The sequence below is a fragment of the Mesocricetus auratus genome, unplaced genomic scaffold (assembly GCF_017639785.1).
Source record: "Mesocricetus auratus isolate SY011 unplaced genomic scaffold, BCM_Maur_2.0 contig_6556_pilon_obj, whole genome shotgun sequence".
In the NCBI taxonomy this organism is placed as follows: domain Eukaryota; kingdom Metazoa; phylum Chordata; class Mammalia; order Rodentia; family Cricetidae; genus Mesocricetus; species Mesocricetus auratus.
This window is the reverse complement of record NW_024432389.1, coordinates 19,299-27,393: the sequence shown is the minus strand read 5'-3', so window position 1 is coordinate 27,393 and position 8,095 is coordinate 19,299. Positions and strand designations below refer to the sequence as shown.

The following is an 8,095-nucleotide window of genomic DNA, read 5'->3' as shown; positions in this document are numbered from 1 at the left end:
TTCCATTATAGGAGAAGGGAATATAAGGTACCTCTTCATTATTGCCTTGATTCTTTGCCGAGGCCATCCTTGTGGAATCCTGGGAATTTGCCTATCACCAGGTTTTACATTAAGCCCATAACAGCTCCCTCTATCAAGATATCTATTCTCTCATTGTTCAGGAATCCACCATTTGATAGGCATTTACTAAGGATCTATACGTTCTATTTTCCTTTCAGATCTGTCCAAATTCTTCTTCCTCAGATATCTTTCTAATTGTTCATATTTTTGTTTTTATTTTTTCTTCACACATGCAATGCATAATGAACATATTCTCTCCTCCATAAAGCCACCCAGATAGTCTAACTCCTGTATCCCTTCACCAAAGACCAGGCCTTCTGGGGATATCAACTGAGCACAGCAAAACAAGATGCAATAAGAGTTAGCACAAATCCTCATATCAAGGCTTGTAGAGCCAACCCAGGGAGAAGACAAGATTCCCATGATCAGATAATCTAGTCAGGGACTCTCCACACTCCCACTGGTAGCAGTCCCAAAGAAATCCCAAGCACAATAACCACAACAGGTGTACAGAGGACATAGTGTAGACACACATTATCTGTGAGGGACTTTTTTGGACTTTGTGAGACTATAGAGTCCTGCTGAGTTGATTCTATGGGCTCTGTTCTCCTGGTGTCTTTTATTCCTTTGGCTCCTACACTCTGTCCTTCCTCTTTTCCCTGAGGTTCTGAGCTCTGCCTAATGTTTGTCAGTGGATCTCAGTATATGCTCTGCACAAATCTCTGAGTGTAGCAGAGTTTCAATAGGTTTCATTTTACTGACTTTTTAGTATGTATAGCAGACTAAAATAGAATTCTTCAAACAGAAACTCCACTGGAATCATCAACTGATTAAAAATTTTTATTCATATTATATTTGATTAAAATATTGTGTACAGAGATGGAGGTGCCTAGGAGGATGAGAGGAGAACCTCAGATTCTCAGAATATCCAGTTACATGTGGTAAAAAAGTTCCTTGTGTATGCTAAGAACTGAACAAATGTCAACTGTAAGATCAAAAATTGCTTTTGCGAACTGAGTTTGGAGATAAAAATGTCTTCTTTCTCTTACTCTACTCTAGTAAGCAAACATTCCTTTTGGTTTTCTCCTTTGGACTGAGCCCTTCATCATACATGCTTCTCAGTCAAATCAAGACTATTTTCTCCAAGGAAAACTTACTGAGATGTGTTCAGGGCCAGAAACTAAACTGATTCTCACTTTCAACCCATGGGACAAAATTCATACCAGTCCATCAATAAGGTTGAAGTTTGAGAGTGTAGACTAGAGTCTGGCTTACACCCCTTGAAAACCCACACTTCATTTCCAACTCATTTACTGCTCTGTTAAATCCTAAGCTTTCCCAGATTCCCTGTAAATCCTCCATAGAGCCCATAGTCTACCCAGGTATCCTTGTAAAAATAGTGGTTACTACACCTAGATGAAGCCTCTATATTACACCTGACTGAGACATAGAGACTTTTCAAGAGTTTGAGAGCGGGAGCAGGAAAGGACCCTATGTAAAAGCCAGGAAAATGTAGTGTGATTGCCTGCAATATGGCGGCGCCCTGGTGAAGCTCCATGGGAGCGCTTGCCTAGGTCTCTAGGCTGGAGCCGGGTTGGCTGACCGTAGAGAAAACATCCGGGAGCTGAACATCTCTGCCCTAGTCCATTCTGTGAAGCAAAGGCATACACACTCCTGGCTGTGCCTCCGCGAATCTGTGTCTTCTTACACTCTTCCTTGATCAGTCCTGCCTCTGGACCAGGGGCCTTGGCAGCCTGCGGTTTTGGTCGATTTCCTGTGAAAGCTTGTTGCAAGCTGTATGCCAGTATTACTATGAACATCAATCATAATGGTGGCCTAAAATTTAGTAAAATGGAGAAGAAGTTCTTAAGGAAACAGAGTAAAGCCATACATATGTTGCTGAAACATGAAGGCATCCAGGCAGTGTCTTATCCTACTCAGAGCCTGGTTATTGCCAATGGTGGTCTTGGTAATGGTGTGAGTAGGAAGCAACTGCTTTTGGCTTTAGAGAAATGTGGACCCATGGAAGCTCTTCTAATGCCACCTAATAAGCCAGGTGCATTTGTGATATACAAAACTGTCGAAGAATCCAAGAAAGCCTATGCTACTCTCAATGGAAAAGAAATCATTGATGATTTGGGGCAGAAGATCATTCTGTACTTAAATTTTGTGGAACAAGCACAATGGAAAAAGTTGGGGCTTCAAGCCTTACCTCCAGGCCTCTTGGTGGTAGAAGAAAGTGTGTCTTCTGAGGATGAAAAAAATGCTTTTGGAAAGTGTTAATTGGTTAGAAGACACAGGCAATCAGAATTTTCAAAAATCCTTAAAACACTGAAGAGTTAAACATTTTGGCTATGAATTTCACAATTAGAACAACTCTGTAGATAAAGATAAGCCCTTACCTGGGGGTCTTCCTGACATTTGCAACAGCATTTTGGAGAAATGGTTGAAAGAAGGTTACATTAAACATAAACCTGATCAGTTGACCATAAATCAGTATTAGCCTGGACATGGAATTCCTGCCCATATTGACACACATTCTGCCTTTGAGGACGAGATCATTTCTCTCAGTTTGGGGTCAGAGATTGTTATGGATTTTAAGCACCCAGGGGGTGGCACAGTACAAGTTACGTTACCTCATCGGAGCTTGCTGGTGATGACAGGAGAATCTAAATATCTTTGGACTCATGGAATTACACCCAGAAAATTTGATACCGTCCAAGGGTCTGAGCAGTTCAAAGGTGGAATAATCACCAGTGACACCGGAGACTTGACTTTAAGCAAGTATGGAGTTCAAACATCATTTACGTTTAGAAAAGTGAGGTGTGTGCCCTGAAATTGTAGTTACTCCTCCATCTGTGACAGACAGGGGAAGACCACACCACCCTGCCTTCCAAAAAGCAGTAAAGAAGCATGGCAGCTGGAGCGTGAACATGTCCATCGTGTGTATGATTTGATTGCAAGGCACTTAAGCAGCACAAGACACAGCCCATGGCCGCGCATCATGGGGTTCCTGAAAGCTTTGCCAAGTGGTTCTATAATGGCAGATATTGGATGTGGAAATGGAAAGTACCTTGGCATCAACAAAGACTTATATATGGTTGGGTGTGATCATAGCCAGAACTTTGTAGACATTTGTAGAGAGAGGCAGTTTCAGGCCTTAGTCTGTGATGCATTGTCACTTCCATTCCGAAGTGGGTCTTTTGATGCTTGCATCTCCATTGCTGTCATTCACCATGTTTCAACTGTGAAGCATAGAGTGTCAGCTCTCCAAGAACTTGCCCGTCTCCTGAGACCTGGAGGGCAGAACCTCATATATGTCTGGGCAACGGAACAAGAATATAAAAATCAGAGGTCTACAAAGATGAACCCCAACTAACAATCTAAGCAATAGTGGAGAGGCTACCTTAAATGCCCTTCCCTGATAATGAGATTGATGACTGCCTTATATGCCATCCTAGAGCCTTCATCCAGTAGGTGATGGAAGCAGAGGCAGACACCCACAGCTAAGCACTGAGCCAAACTCCTGGAATCCAGTTGGAGAGAGGGAGGAGTGATGAGCAAAGGGGTCAAGACCAGGCTGAAGAAACCCATAGAAACAGCTGGATGAACAAGGGGGAGCTCATGGGACCCCAGTCTGATAGCTGGGAAACCAGCATTGGACCAACCCAGACCTGAACGTGAGTGTCAGTTGAGAGGCCTGGACAGTCTATGGGGCCTATGGCAGTAGATCAGTATTTATCCCTAGTATACAAAGGGACTTTGAGAGCCCATTCCCCATAGAGGGATACTCTTTCACCCTAGACACATGGGGGACGGTTTAAGGCCCTGCTCCAAATAATGTGACAGACTTTGTAGATTCCCCATGGAAGGCCTCACCCTCCCTGAGGAGCAGAAAGGGGATGGGATAAGGATTGGTGGGAGACAGGGGAGGAGGAGAGGGAGAGGGAACTGGGATTGTCATGTAAAACAAGCTTGTTTCTAATTTAAATAAAGGAGTAAAAAAAGCCAGTCTGGAATAATATTCATTCACCAAGTGGGGATATGTGCCTACCATTGTCTTCAGAGATCTCAGGAACATGAGCTGTAATGAAATTCAGGGCCTGTGTTTTCAGATGGCCTGCACTGTGGAGGTCAGTCAGGAAGAGAATATGTGCAGCATTCTCCATAGAGAGTTCCCTCCAGAGGGCATCCACACACAAGAGTTTCAAATGCTCCAGGTCATCCTTGTCAGCAGCTTCCAAAACAGTATCTGCCATGTTGTGGAGGTCTGATGCCTTCTCAGTGTAAATGAAGCCCATCATTGACTTAAAGCCTTGTGGCTCCAAATCATGGATCACAAAGATTTGCTTTTCTTGTCTCATATATGACATGCTCAAACATGACTCTGAAAACTGGAGAGCGAGCAGCTAAGACTTCATGGTGAGCAAGGAATTCCTGGCCAGCTACCACCAGGAAGAAGTCTGTGAAGAGGAGATTCCCCCACAGCTCTCCAAGCTCATCTGCCATCATGAACATAGGAACTGGATTCTAGGCTTCCTGATGTGATCATTGATGCTGCAAAAATCTTAGAACATGGTAGTCTTGCAGAAGAGGGTGAGCTCATCTTCAAGGAAAGATAATGCATATGGTGCAACAGGAAATCTCAAAGAATGAACCTTTGAATCCTCATTCATAGTCTGCTGTGTTCTTAAACACCCTTCCAGCCCTCATTCCAAGGAGTATCTCTGCTTCAGTGCTTAAGATCCAGAGCTGGAACTTGGCCCAAACTTGATTCTTTGGACAACAGAGCAACACTAGGCCCAGATCCAGCCAACTTGTTTGGTGCCTCTGATGATGCACCATAGCTACCCTTGGTGTAGTCTCCTGTTGCTGTGCCCTAGGGGAAATCATAATAGCCTGTACTGTAAGTGTGCTGCCCATATGCACTGGCCTTCTAAAAAGGGAGAAGGGGATTGCTGAGTGTTACACCATGCTGTTTCACCGAGGATGGCTTGACAAGCTAAGTGAGCCCATACTGTAGGGCACTGGGCACATCTGTGTAATAGGGGTTGGCCAGGATGGGTATAGCCAGGGAGCAGACCAGGATTCAAAAAGGGATGCTGTGCCATGTGTTTCATTTGCAATTGGCTCTGCTGTATATGAGGTTGTGTCATTGAAGGGTGCAGGGGATGCAGAGTCTCCTCAGACAAACTTTGTGATATCACCTGAATACAGACAAACTTCCTTCTTGTCTGGAGAGGGCTGTGGGTGCTCCAAAGTGAATGCCATAGTAATCCATTGGCAGCTGTGAGTGCAACATCTGGGACTCATCATATCCATAGAACAGGCAAGCAGGAAACAGTCCTCCAGGAACCAATAGGCACTGATTGTGTAGCAGAGGAGGAACTCACTAAGGCAGGTTGGCAGCGCTTTGCCTGAGGTCACCAAGGCTGTGGCCTTGGTACTGCTGCTTGCTACACTCACAGTGGTCCCATACAGGCACATGCTGCTCCCAGGCAAGACAATCCTCAAGGATAGGGCCCTGGGGACAGAGGTTGCAGTTGTTGAGAAGGGTGATGAGAACAGTGAGGTCTGCACATTGGAATGAGTGGGGGCATGTTTGCAGGATGTGCTGCATCACAGAGGAAGACTGTTCTGATGGCTGGAGAGAGAACTTCTATGCTGAGAAGGGGGATGCTGGACAGGTCACCAGACTGGGTAAAGGATGGCAACGTGGCAGACTGCTGGGATGAAAAGGCAGAAGTGCAGTACAGGCAGTGCAGTGTAGGGAGTCCACAGATGGGAGGGCTGAGGGGTCTGTCGGCTTTGACCTGAAATGGATGAAGTAGTGTCTACTGTGTTCTTACTCCAGGCACCACAATGTCCATTTGCAACAGAGCCTTCAGCTGAATCTGGGGGGTACACATGGCTTTGGTATGCAATCCTGGTATGTAGAGACTTCTGGTGATAGGAGGAAGATGATGTTACTGGGCTAGTGGAGCTCAAGGAAGAGGTGGTCACACTGGAGGAGGCAATGACTCAACTTGTGTAGTTGGAGTTCTGTATAGCACTGGTCATGGGTAAAGAGGTGTTGAAAGTATCACTTAAAGACTTTGGGTGCAATCTGATAGGCATCTGATTTTTTTCCACTGGCTGAATATGCTGATCCAAAATCAGAAAGAGATAGTTCTGATCCAAATTCCAGAGTTCCAAACTGAATATTTAACCCTGTGACCTCTGCAGAACCAGGCATTTCCACTGCTGTTGTCGGAACCTTAGAAGCTGGTGTTGGAGGTATCTGGCGCTTAGGGAGTTTGATGTGGTTGGACTGTCGTTGGTGGGCAGACACAATATTTTCAACAGCCATGTTGGGAAGTGTCAAAAGTCTGTTTGCTGAAGAAGGGCCATCTCCAGGTGTTGAATCTTGTTGTTTTGCCTGGGAAGCAATGGACTCCAAACCAGGAGGAGTTAGACTGACAGCCAGGGTCTGTTGCTTCTGAGGCTGGCTCCAATGCTTAAGAACAGGGGATGGCTTAGGCTGAGATTTGAAGTCAAAATGATTGAGGAAAGAGGACTGGGATGCTGAGGGCTTGAGGTCCCAAGATGCAGTAATGGCTGGGGTACTTGTACTGATGTGCTGTGTAGTTGAAGTAGCAGTAAACATGCTCGAACTTGGTGCTTTCACCTTGGCCAAAATCTGAGAGCTGGAGATATTCAACATCTTTGATATGGTCGATTCTCCATATCTGGAGCCCAGGACGGAAGACAGTCTCTGATGAGAGTAGGCATTGGCAGAAGGGGACCCACCAGTCCCTTGTTCCTTCTGATGACTGTGTTCAGAATTTGTGAAAACAAGTACTTGGCCAGAGCTCTGCCACTGGGATGAATCAACGGTGTTGACTTCTGCGGGTTGAGTGAGAGGGACAGTCTTCTGGAGCAAGGCAACCCGATCAATTCTTTGCCCAGGAGTGATGTGGTTTTCTGCTGGAACAAAGGATCCAGTGAAAAATTGGGATTCAGAAAGGGCTTCCGTCCATTCTTCTCTTGTCCACTCTTCCCCAGAACTTTCCCATGCATCTTTAAGTCCAGACATCCTTTTAATTGGAACTTCCTGAGATGTACTGTGAGGCTTTCCCATCCCTTCAGTGCCCTCATCTGTACCATTCACAGCAGCTTCCCAAACTCCCAACATTTTCCCTTTGCTATCTGTAAATGCAGACTCTGAATGTTCTGTGGGCTTCAAAGTCCCCATTCTTTGAGGAGAAAACCTTCTTTCCCCTCTGCCTCTGTAATACCCATCTCCTCTGCCTCTGCCCTGCCTGCCTCGCTCTGCAGGCTTGACTCCTTGGTTGCTGTCAATTCCATTCTCCTTACCTTTGAACTCTCTGCCTCTGTTGCCACCTCTTCCTTTTAGGTTGTTGATTCCCTGTCCACGATTTGTTTCTCTCTGAGTTCTCTTCGCGCTGATTTGTTTGTTTCCTGACCTTTTTTTCCCAAAATTCTTCTTCTTCCCCCCTACAGTCTCCCATGGTGTTGTGTCTAAATCTCCTTCCAGCAGCATATTGACGGCTGTGTTCACATCTCCATCGCAGTCATGTACAGCCACTATGCTTTCGTGTTGACTTATTCCTGTCACTTCCATAAGCTGTTTAACTTTACCTTCAAAGTTTGAATCATTCTTAACAAAGATCATTTGAGCATCCTTCATATGTTCAGTTGTTCCCTGTACCACTTGTTTCTGTGGCTGTGCTGTAGGTTTCGTTGGCATCTGTGCTTTTTCCTGAGCACCTCGGCAATGATCATTGCTCAATGAAGTCATCATACACAGAATGTATAAAATAATGCTTTTACAAAACACAAAATCGCTACTTATCTCGTTGTCCTCCAGATGCACTGTTGCCGCCGCTCTTTACATGCCAATATACCTCTTACCGAGCTCTGATATTTCTGCTGGAGATAGTTTACAGTTCAAACTTGATCCAAAGTGAAGAACTGGAGATTTATGTTTCTTCACCCTGTGAGACACAGAAATAGACTTGATTTAGAATTTTAT

At 45.1% G+C, this 8,095-nt stretch overlaps 1 pseudogene; it reads right to left on the bottom strand.

Annotated features, from left to right (window-relative positions):
- Positions 1 to 1,585: 1,585 nt before the first annotated feature.
- On the bottom strand, positions 1,586 to 7,864 carry LOC121138343 (annotated as a pseudogene).
- Between the last annotated feature and the right edge of the window lie 231 nt (positions 7,865 to 8,095).